This window comes from Macrotis lagotis, chromosome 6 (assembly GCF_037893015.1).
Source record: "Macrotis lagotis isolate mMagLag1 chromosome 6, bilby.v1.9.chrom.fasta, whole genome shotgun sequence".
NCBI lineage: Eukaryota > Metazoa > Chordata > Mammalia > Peramelemorphia > Peramelidae > Macrotis > Macrotis lagotis.
In genome coordinates this window covers 56,544,446-56,556,677 of record NC_133663.1, presented here as the reverse complement: position 1 = coordinate 56,556,677, position 12,232 = coordinate 56,544,446, and positions in this window count along the sequence as shown.

Sequence of the window (12,232 nt, the reverse complement as noted above, 5' to 3'; positions counted from 1 at the left end):
TTTTTCATATGCAATCTGAGACATTACAATTTACTATCATTGAAAAAATAGACTTCAAAGAGAACAGAGAAGTCTTTTATCATGCCAGTTCATCTTCACATATTATAAGTTTGTGAACTTGTTTCCTTTCTGAAGCCATGCACAAAGATTCATCCATATATTAGTTTGTGATAATATTATTTCCCAAGAAAAGATGTCCTTTTTGCAGCTCAGAATCAATTTTCTCCACTTACTTTACAAATTAATTATTTTTTCCTTTGAAACCAGTCATACATTGTGCTCCTAAACCTGTCAATTTAAAAAATTGAGAATTTTTTATCTAAATCTATGATTTCAGAAGTGTAGGGAACTCTTAGTGTGGAAATTTTCTCCACTAATATAATTCAACAACTCATCCATAATTTATTATTTTAGAGATTTTCATGGGGTGCTGGGACATTACTTAGGACACAGGTTGTATATGACTGATTTTGAACTCAGATGTTCCTGACTTTATTGGTGGCTCTCTATTTACTTGGCCATGCCAGCTCAATGAGAATACTAAAATTTGTGGAATTGCCAGGCATGTATAGAGGGATAGCAAATAATACCTGCCATCCTTAGAAGATAATTGGAACATAAAGATGTCACATAAATTTATCTCCCACAAATCCGAAAGAGAATTTTTTTAAGTTAAGAGACTCTAGTCTAAACAAACACATAACCTTAAAGACTACTAAAATATTTAAGCAATTCTCAATGGGCATGGTACCTATAATGCTAGACCTGAGTTTTAAGTTTTCCTCACATCTTTCCTAGGTATGTGCTCCTAGGTAAGTCACAGAATCACTACCAGTATCAGTTTTCCATCTGTTAAATGAAGATAATCATAACACATGTTTCAGTGGGTTGTTGTTAGAATCAAACAAGATAATATGTTTTAACATACTTTTAAAACCTAAGTCATTATATTATCATAAGTTATTACTATTATAATTTTTTAAAATTTCTAAACTTTAAAGTATTGATTTCCAAGATTCTTCCCTAAAAGGAAAGACACATTGAAGCATTGAAGTCTATTGTCTCACTTGGTATTTAGTTCCCAGTTCCAAATAATTGTGAGCCTTGCCATCCATCCTGTCACATCACTTAGACATGGCTTAAAACTATTTCCAGAGCAATATTAATATACAATTTCCACTTAGATTCTGTTCTGAACTCCATTTTTCAATTGGTCTTTTGCTTTAAAATAATTACCAAACCAAAGGAAGTCATCTGGAATCTATTAAAGACTTATCAAGGACTGATCCTTAAGTAACAAAAATAAGGTCCTCCCCTTCTGGTACTCATAACCTGCATGAGTTATTAATATAGACAATTTTATCTGCCTTCCTTTGAATGACACACTACAATGCCTCAGTCAATATGACTGGTTCCTTATGAGTTTCAAAAGGAAGGAGTTGACAATAGCTAACTTATGTATCAGAAGACAAAGAGCTCACATGATGTTCAGTCATGGCAAACAGACAGACTTCCAGAAGGAACAAGGCCTCTCTTCCATTCTGTTCCACCCAAGTTCCACCCAATTTTCCAGGCTAAACTACATAATTATATAACTTCAATTATATAATCCAGACAGGTAATGTGGGATGGTGGGCTAGTGGTCCAGTCTTGAATAAAATAAAGAGCTATATTTGACAGATACTATTTGGTTGATTGCTCTCTCTTTGGGCTCTAAGAGGAGCAAAAATGACATCACTATGTCAAGGTCAAGGTGCAGTGTGTCCAGTTGTAGCTGATCAGATCAGTAGGAGCTCAGAAGACTTCACCACAGGTCAGTCACACATAATCCATGTGAACCTTTGGAAGGAAAAATATGTCTAAATTTGAATAGCTCACGTTTCTTTTGTACTACTGAAATTCTGCTTTGCTCATGGAGCCGAGCACCTTCTCTGATGTGGGGGTTGCCATACTGGGGATACTGCACCAGTGTCTCTCATGTCTCACAAAAGATTCCAAAGTTTTTCAGAGAGACTTGAGAGCATCTGAGTATCACTTCTTCTGACCTCTCTTAGGCTGCTTTTTGTCGTTCAGGTGTTTCCATAATGTCTCACTCTGTATGACTCTATTTGGCATTTTCTTTGCAAAGATACTTGCCATTTCCTTCTCCATTTCATTTTACAGATGGAAACACTGAGGCAAACAGGGTTAAAAGTCTTTTCCAGGGTCAAGCCAGAGGATGAATCGTCCTGACTTCAGGTCTGGAACTCTCCCCACTGTGCCACCTAACTTCCCTTTTGATGTTTACAATGCCTAAACTCCCAAACAATTTTTAACACAGACTAAATTATGAAATATTTCTCAAAGAGAGAGAGGGGAATATAACTATAAATTTAGACACAAGAAAATTAAAGCAAGTAAATGAACTCTGAAATCGCATTATCCCCCCTCCCCTCTGTTTCAATCACTCATCTATACAATCAAAATATAAAATCTAGTTTAGAAAATACATGTCCAGAAACCTAGATTATCTGTGCAATTTTAAGCTGTCTGTAGTGGCTAGCCTTAAAATGAAAGAAAGTGTGAGAAAAGCCCATATACACCTTAATTCTAAAGGTAGAAACAGCATGATATAGTGAATAGAGAAGATCATGGATTCCTAGAATCTTGATTTCCTCATCTATAAGAAGGATATAATATTTGTAGAATCTGTCCAAGTGAGATTATATGTATAAAATACTTTTGAATTTTGGAGGGTAAAAGGGAAGTTGTTTTGGGTAGTAGTGGGTACCTTTAAGCTCAAGTTATCAGTTTATTAATTGTGGGAACAAAGGTGATTTGGAGGAATCAAAAAGGTCTCACAGCAAAGGAGGGGTTCAGGATAGCTTTTGAAATATAGGAATATTATAAATACTTGAAGAATAGGAGGAGCATTTTGTGCAAGAGCCCAGAGGCAACTTGCTTAGCCCTTTTCAGGAGAGAAGGAAGAGACCCGTAATAATGAATCACATAGAGCAGAGGGGTTTGTTGTAGCATGTTCATGCCCTCATTTATTCACAATGAAAGGGAATAGAGATTAATGAAATCTACAGGTGATTCATGACTCTTGCATAATTAATCATTTTAGTTTCTTCCCTAACCTAATCAATTTGCCTGAACTTCTAAAGAGTAGCAGGATAGACTGGCTTAAGAAATATCTTGTTTAGTCCTTCAGAAGTTCTCAAAAACAAGAATTTATAGCCAAGGGAGAAACAAAGGATTTTGAAGGAATTACATTGGAAAAATCATTGGCTTTGAAACCAGAGTATCAGGGGTCAAATTCTAACTCTACCATAAATAACCTATATAAAGCTGGGCAAAATACTTATCCATCCTGAGTCTCAGATTCTTTGAAACCATAAATAAGGGGTTAGATGAGATAACCAGCTCTAAAGCTCTGGTCCTGTGAACCCATAGATAAAGAAGCAAAGTACCATAATGGTTAGCGTGCCAGATCAGGGATTGGGAAGAAGTGGATTCCAATCCCATCTCAAAATCTACTGGCTGTCTGATCCTAGACATCTCACTCAAGCCCACCAAGGAAGTCATTTATGGACAGCAAATTGATTTGGGTAGAAGAAATTTCCATAACTGATCCTTTTCTTAGTTTTTTTTTCTCCACTCAACAGACAGGAGTCAGATCCTTATTCCTGATTGCCTCACATTCAGGACCATCTCCAGTTGTCCCAATTCATATCTGGCCACTGGATCCAGATGGTTCTGGAGGAGAAAGTGAGGCTGGTGACTTAACACAGTTCCCGCCTCACTCAAATTCAATTCATGTGCTTGTCACAGCATCACCTCCCTGATGTCATGCTCTTCTTTAAGAACAAAGGACAAACATCTTCAGTGGAAGGCTTGAAAAACATCACTAAATATAGGAGTGGATAGTCCAAAAGAATTGAAAGAATCAACCTATCCCTAAGCCTCAATAGCCTTGCTATCAGTTAAACTTCTTCAGATTAATCAGGCATAACAACCAGTCCACCTTTGACCCTCTTATCAAAGAACTTTGTCTTTTCACCAACATTTTTGACATTGAAAATCTTATTTCCGAACATGTGTTGAGGTAACTCACCCTGAGCTGCTGCTGTGAACTGGGCTTTGATATGGTAATCACTTTCTAAAAATTACCAGCAACATCAAAAAGAAGTCAACCTTCAGGTCTGAGCTAAAATTTGATGAAGGATTTGGGATATCATTTATTGGTTGCTTAAACATTCGTCTTCTAGATAAAGTCTCATGCCCATGCTGGTCAATGAATGACAGCGAAGAGAAGGCAAGCTGATCTTTTGTCTACATAGAGTAACTCTGGTGTGTTTGCAGAGCAGGAAGAGAGAAGAAGGGTTGCATTATAAACTTGTTTATGGTCCCCAAGACTGCTCAAAGAGCTTTAAATTTATCAAGTAATTACACAGTAGAAAGTAGAAAGTAGAGGAATGTTTTATAGCCTGTTGGCTCAAGTCAATTACAACTTCTCCAAAACTGTTCCCATCAACTTCTGCTAATTGTGGCATATATTTCCATGGCAGGAGGGGAGCTCATCAGTCACTGAAATTGTGCCTTTTTTTTAAAAACCTATCTAAAGATGGAAAAGCCTGCCTTGACTCATAATAAATATTCCTTCTCTCAGGAGTGTGACTAAAAGGCATGAGAGTGATAGCTTTTCTTGCCCCCTCTTAAGAAGGAAGCTCCCTATTATTACAACCGAGTTGAATTTTTCTGGAGGCACATCAACCGTATCCTGCTGTTCAGGGAGTATAATACATTTAAGTACTTTTTCTTGTATCTCAGTCCCAGAATAATTGTTTACATTGAGATTGCCTGTTATCCTTTATATAGGATATATAGACCTTTACAATAAGCTCAGCAATTAGGCTACATAAATATTGACAACTCTAATTTTGGGGTGAGGAAATGAGGTTCAGAAAGATAAAAGTAGGTGCCCAATGTCACATAGTTACTGGGAGCACCAGGTTCAGAACCCAGGCATAATCCACACTATTTGTTATAATTATCCACTCAGCATAAACTAAAATGGTTGCATACACAATGTTTTCCTTTGCTGAGTCCGTCCTCTTGTCATTAAATGTCCTTTTAATGAACCATCACTATGATTGTGCTATGGCCTCTACTGACCAGGGTTTCTCACTGAAGCATCCACCAAGGCTGGGTCCTTTCTTTCATCCCTTTTAGGCTTATTTGTCTGATATCTCATTCTTCCAAGACTTTATCATGCGACCCAATGCATAATCCAAAAGTATCCAATCATGTCATGTTTCTAATAGGTGTCAATGCAACCATCACCTTAACACCACATTGGCTAACGTGCCAGACTTGGAATCAGAAATGTGAGATATATAAGTTTTGAGCAAGCACCTAGGTGATAATCTGGACTATTTGTGCCCAACCTGTGGTAGAGCATTCCAAGCTCATATTGGTCTGATCAACCACAGTCAGAAACACTGTAGTTTGTCCCAAATATAGTTATGCCATTTTGATCTTCTTAGATAGCAAAGGACAAGAATCAACCAACTGATAACATGCTGGACTTGGAATCAGGAAGACTTGAGTTCAAATCCTGTAAGAAAGAATTCTGTCACAGATGGTATCTATGTGAACTTAGTTGAATTCCATCTTCTATAACATAGAAGTAAGCATAGTATTCACTTCACTAGGTTATTACAATGATATAATGGAATAATATAAGTAAAGTGATTGAAATTTTAAATTCTAAACTTTAAAATTGTAAATACTATATATGATACATACATATATATGTAGATATACAAATATACACTAGATATGCATATATTATCTATTAGTGTGTTACACTTTAAAGACTCTCTGGAAACAGGTTATCTTAATCCAAAAGAATAACCAAGGCATGGTGCCAAAAAGGTGGACAGAAGGCAGGTCTATTTTCAGACATTATCACAGGATTCAGATCCAGAGGGGACCTTAAACATCACATTCCCCAGAAACTCTCAGAATGAGAAAAATCAAAACTCAAAGGAAGAGTATCACTTGTCCCAAACCATACAAAGTAGCAATGCTAGAATTGAGACTTCCCATCATATAGCTAGTGGGTTTACTTGCGTCATCCAACCCTGCCACTTTCCAGATAAGGAGCCCAAAGACATGGACTAACTTATAAGCCCCTACACATAATAATGATGCTAGGACTTGGACACCTCACCATGTAACTCACGAAATAACTCTGATATGCATGTGGTCAATGTAGCATAATTTATATTTTGGTAATTTTCCTCTTCAGTAAATAGGGACGATCGTTTTCTTATTTTGTCTCCATCCTCTCTTTTGATTGCCCAACATTCTGATCTACTTCTGTAGTATTTAGACTTTTTCTGTTTCTGGGGTCATGGCTATGCTGTGCTGCTCTGTGCTCCTTTCTCACCCTGGTGCAACAGATCTTTTCTGCCAACCTTCTCTATTGTCTTGGGCTGAAAAAATTGTTCCACTGATTTCCTGTGAGTTCTGCCATTCTATTATTTGTTTAGAGCCATTTTTAAAAGAATTTGGAGGCATTTGGGGAAGAGTTCAGGCAAGTCCCTGCCTTTACTCTTCTATTATTGGCTCTACCTCCCAGGAAGATGATATCTTAAATCTTGATTTGAGATGACATATATCCCTAATGAATTTAATGTGCCAGCACTCTACAGTAAAATTCTTTTTGAATCCATATTCAATAATAATAATAATAATAATAGCATTTATCTAGAATTATAATGTTTGCAAAGTGCTGTACAAATATTACCTCATTGAGTGTGTTACTATCTATCCAAGCTTTGTGATGTCTGAAAATTGCATGAATGAGCTATCTCTGACTTTACTGATGTCACTGTTTTCCAGGGCAGCCTACTATTGAAATATGTCAAAACTAATATAAAGCTGTCAGTGTTCATCCTTTGAGTATGACCATTCACCCAGGTCTGAATTCCCCTACTTTTATTATTATCTAGTCCAAACTATTTATCATCTGTTTTCTGAATTTTACCTCTATTTCCCCTTTCCATCAACAATGATTTTGTTTTTACTTTCTCAATTGATCTTCACCCAAATGCTGTCCGCCATATTTACCTCAATCTGGTTCCTGGTTTTCCTACTTTCTTAATATATAATGCTATTCTATCTTGCACCCTTATATTATCATGTATATTCTTCAAAGACCACATTCTAGTCATGGGTTTCATTCAAACAAATTTAAGTGATACTTCTAAATTACCTCTGTAACTAATGATCTCTAGTTCATGATGATTGCTTATTCTCTGTGTTCTTATTTTTAGATATGTAAGGATATGGGTCATGTTACTCAATTCTTTCTTGTATTTTGTCTCCTGAGAATGTCTGCAAAACTCTACTGGTAGTCTTTCCCCTACATTATGGCTACTCTTTTTGGAAACTAGATTCAAAGTCAATTTCTCCCTCTACCTTTTTTTTTCAATTAAAATCACTGTTGGTGGCATTTGTAAGACTTTAACTAAGTGATTCTTGTTTTGTTTTTTAGGTTTTTACAAGTCAATGGGGCTAAGTGGCTTGCCCAAGGCTACACAGCTAGGTAATTATTAAGTGTCTGAGGTCAGATTTGAACCCAGGTACTCCTGACTCCAGGGCCAGTGCTCTATCCGCTGCGCCACCCAGTCACACTAAGTGATTCTTAGCAATTAATATCAATCCAACCCAGACCAGGTTCCTATCATTCCTATATTTTAAGATATAGATAAAAATCCAAATCTTATTCCTAGATCTTGTCTTATAAGCAAGCAATTCACTTTGCATGGTTGATGTTCTTGCCTACAAAAGGGAGCTATGATTTAAAAAAAAAACTTCTTGTGCCCTAAATAACTCAGTTTTTATTCAAACCTCTGGAATGGTTTGGAATGGTTCAAAGGAACCTGGTTTGACAAGGTGTTGGATATTTCTTGACACATCTTGGGAGCATATCCTGAAGACAATAGACTTCTTTCTCTTGTTATGAAGTTCACAAGTAGCTAAGTACTCACTGTTTCAGGAAGCAATGACCAACAAGCCTTGTTACTATTTCTCTCTTCTTTTCTGATCCCAACTGAATGACCTGTCACTTATCTACAGCTACAAATCCATATTATCATTCCTCAGAGGATAAATAGCTGCTTCCCTTTCCAAGTGTCTGGCTCAGTAGCTCTTGGCAATAGCCTCATTTTTCCTTTTGCTCCAAATATCCCATGGTTTTTATTGCTCTTCTCTGTGACATCCTTCTACCCTCCTTCATCACAACATAGGCTCAGGAACCAGAGGATCAGGGTTCAGATCCTTCTAATGCTTACTGCCTAAGTAAAGTAGAAATTGTCATTTGACCTCAGTTTCCTTTGTAAAATGAGAAATTTGGATTAGATTGCCTCTGAGGTCCCTCTTTGCTCCAGTTCGATGGGTATCTAAACACACCTAGATGAAGGTTTACCTTTTTCCTACAAATTCTTCTCTCTTTTCACTATAAAATCATTCTTCTGTTTAAAAAAATGACCTCATTATTCTTGAAATTCTAGAGAAAGAGTAAACATTTCCTGAATATCTTTATTTTCTATTCCATGAGGAATACCAGCCAGCTCTTTGAGTGCAGTCACTTGGCTGTAGCATAAATACAAGCACTGAAGGGCAGCTAGTTGGTGTAGTGGATAGAGCACCAGTCCTGGAATCAGGAGGCCCTGAGTTCAAATCTGACTTCAGACACATAATAATTACCTAACTGTGTGACTTAACCCCACTGCCTTGCACAAATCAATACATATATCCTTCCTGCTGATCATTCTTCTTTTAGGTGAGATCATCAGTCCTTGTGGTTATTGTTAGGGGTTCCCTTAAAATACAGCTATTGATATATTTCAATACCTAAGGACATGGGTTGTATTACTCAATTCTTTCTTGTATTTCTTTCCTGAGAATGCCTGCATAACTCTACCATTAGGCTTTAACCTTGGATTCATAATTTCCTTCTCACCCTGTTAATATCTTAGCAACTTGATTTTTCTATATACACCTAGATATTATATATATATATATATAAAGATATATCCGTATAAGCATGTATGTGCATATGTGAATATTTATGTATGAATTCGTATATAAATAGATATTCTTGTACTAATGTCTTACCTTGTGTTAAATTCTCTTGTCTTACCTTCCTTTGTTTGGTTGGAATCTTCTTTCATCCCTTCTTTAAATTCTTATTCTTCTCTTCAGGTGAAATCAAAACCAGCAAATGTACCAAGAGTCTGAGCCCAGAAAAAAGTGATCATGTGTATAGCTTGGACACTTGATGCCCCAGCATATTGGAAGCAGAGTGAATGTTGCAGTGAGTGAGGACGCTAGGAGATTCTATTTCTGATATAAACCTTTAAGTAAGAGTCACACTCAGGTAGGATAGGACCCCAACACTGTATCTAATGATCCCTGGCTGTTATATATTGGCTTAGAAAAATCACAAAAGACCATTATCTATGTTCTACGCTATTTTTATTTATTTTGTAAAATAGTTACCAATTACATTTTAATAAAGTTCAGACCTGAACAGGGGAGTGTTAAGCAAAGTCATTGACAATTCTGCCTTATGTCAGCAGAACTGCATTTGGAATTCTAGGTCCTAGAACCTTATAAATACTGGGGAAACAATAATGGAAAGTCCCAATAATATTATATGTATTTAAGTAACAAATTACTGAGTCATATCTTAGGAAGTTCTGAAGATCACCTGGCAAAATAAGATAACAGACACTGAGACTTTTCTTAACTTTAACTGCCAAGCATTCAGACTTTTCTATAAAGATGGTAGCTCTAATGAACAGGCCATGGTATTCCAAGACCAAACCAAGACATGGCAAAAAGACTATTTTTTGGAGAATTCACATTGGGCAAGTGTTTACATAGTGATCAGAAAAAAAAGTGCTACAAGGACATTAGGTCTCTCAAGAACCTTGGAATTCATTATGCCTCATGGGAAACACTGGTATAGGACTGCCCAACATGTTTTACCCTCATCAGAAAAAGTGCTGTGCTCTATAAGCAAAGCAGAATTGTAGTACCTTAAAAGAAACACAAGATGCACATGTTTAGAGAATATTCCTCAAATGTTCATGTAGTCTATCTGTGCCAAACCTGTAGTAGAGCATTCCAAGCTCATATTGGCCTGATCAACCACTATTATTAATAATAATGTTTGTCTTTCATTTCCAAAAAAGATCATGACATCAGGGAGGTGATGCTGTGACAAGTACATGAATTGAATTTGAGTGAAGGGAGGGGTTGTGCTAAATCACCAACTTCACTTTCTCCTCCAGGGGCCAGATATGAATCAGGAAAACTGGAGATGGTCCTGAATGCAAGGTGATCTGGGTTAAGTGACTTGCCCAAAGTCACACAGTTAGTAAGAGTGGAGTGTCTGAGGTCAGATTCAAACTCTCCTTCTGCACTAAGTCAGTGCTCTATCCACTATGCCATCTAGCTGCCCCCATGCACTGCTGAACACACCATTACTTGACTCTAATTAGTGATGTAATTTAGGTCTGCACTGAGAACCAAGGACAGCCAACCAAGTAGCCAAGAGGAAAAGATGGATGAAGGGAAGAGAAGCACTTCTAAACCATAAGATTTGAGTAAGATGAATTGCAAAAGCGTGAATTCCAGTATTAAATACTTGAATAAGTACTTGGAGATTGGTTGGTGGTTGTTTGTTCTCAAAGGGTATCAAAATGACATTGTTATCTTAAGATTCCTACAGAGCATTCAGAAGTAATGCTTCCATTTAAATTATCTGTAATGCTTCCATTTAAATTATTAGACGAAGATGACTTAGCAGGACAAAATACCAGATTGTGAGATCCTTTCACAAATTAAACTGCCAAGCATTCAACTCTACTACAGAGAGCATTACTCCAATGGACTATCCACTGGATCCAATATGAAGGAAGGGCAAAAATAAAGACCCTCCCTCCATGAGCTAGCATACTAATGGGGAAAGATGGCATGCAAACTATTATATGCAGAGATGATATATTCAATATAAATACTACCTGGAGATGGGGAAATAGCTAGGGGAGATATGAAAGACCTCACCCAGACTAAGTCATAGAGAGTCAGAGAATCCAAGAGGCAGAAAATGGAGAACTTTCCAAGATTATAATGTCATATAGTTGTAATCACAAGAAGACTAGTGTTTTTGGAGTAAAGTATATGTGGAATGGGTTAAGTGTATGAAGACTGGAAAGCTATAAAGGAGATCAGTTATACTGGGTTTGAATTTCCAAATAGCATTTTGCCACAACAAGTAAAAGGAGCCACTGTAAAAAGAAGTAGAATGATCCGAGCTATGTTTATAGTTGGATGAAAGATGGATTGAAATAGAGAGAGACCTGAGGCAGGGAAACAAGTCAAAGTGATATTATGAAGTCAGGATATGAGGTAAGGAGGACCTAGATCATAGTAGCAGTTGTTAAGTGGAGCAATTTGTTGTCTATCAAAAAGTAGGCAAGAAATTAAATATTAGCCTACATATACAGCAATTTTGTGAAGAAGGTTGCAAAGGTATTTTTTTTCCATTTAAGACATGGAGAAATTGGATTTCACAAGACTTAAGAGACATTCCCAGATTGCACAATGAGTGGTTATTCCAAGGTCATTAAGTAGACAAGAATGCCAAGTGTCCAGAATATGCTTGTCATCACACCAGGCTCCAGTTTGCTCAGCATCATTATACAAAATAAACATATTTAAGAATAAATCCACAGTCTGCATTTTCCCTTTGGTTGCAAATTCTTTGGTCCTATCACTTTTTATTAGTCCTCTCTGTGAAAGAAGAAGTCATGGGATTTAAAACTCAAGTCTCCTATGTTGTGCTACATTTTGGAAACTCTAACAAAGAATTTGGCAAACTATTGCTCATATGAGGCTTTGAACTTCCTGTGAGCTTCCTGGATCCCTCCAGGAAGCACTTCATCCACATGGCTAACTGGTTCATTTGTTTATTTTGTATTTATTCTAGATAGCTAGAAAGATAGATGCTGGATGAATAGACACACACAGGCAAAGCATAGGCAATAAATATTGAGTGCTTCATATGTGGCAAGCACTATACTCAATGATGAGAATACAAATATAAAAAAGGACAGTCCCTGTCCTCAAGGAACTTGCTTTCTAATGGGGAAAGACAATATACCAAAGG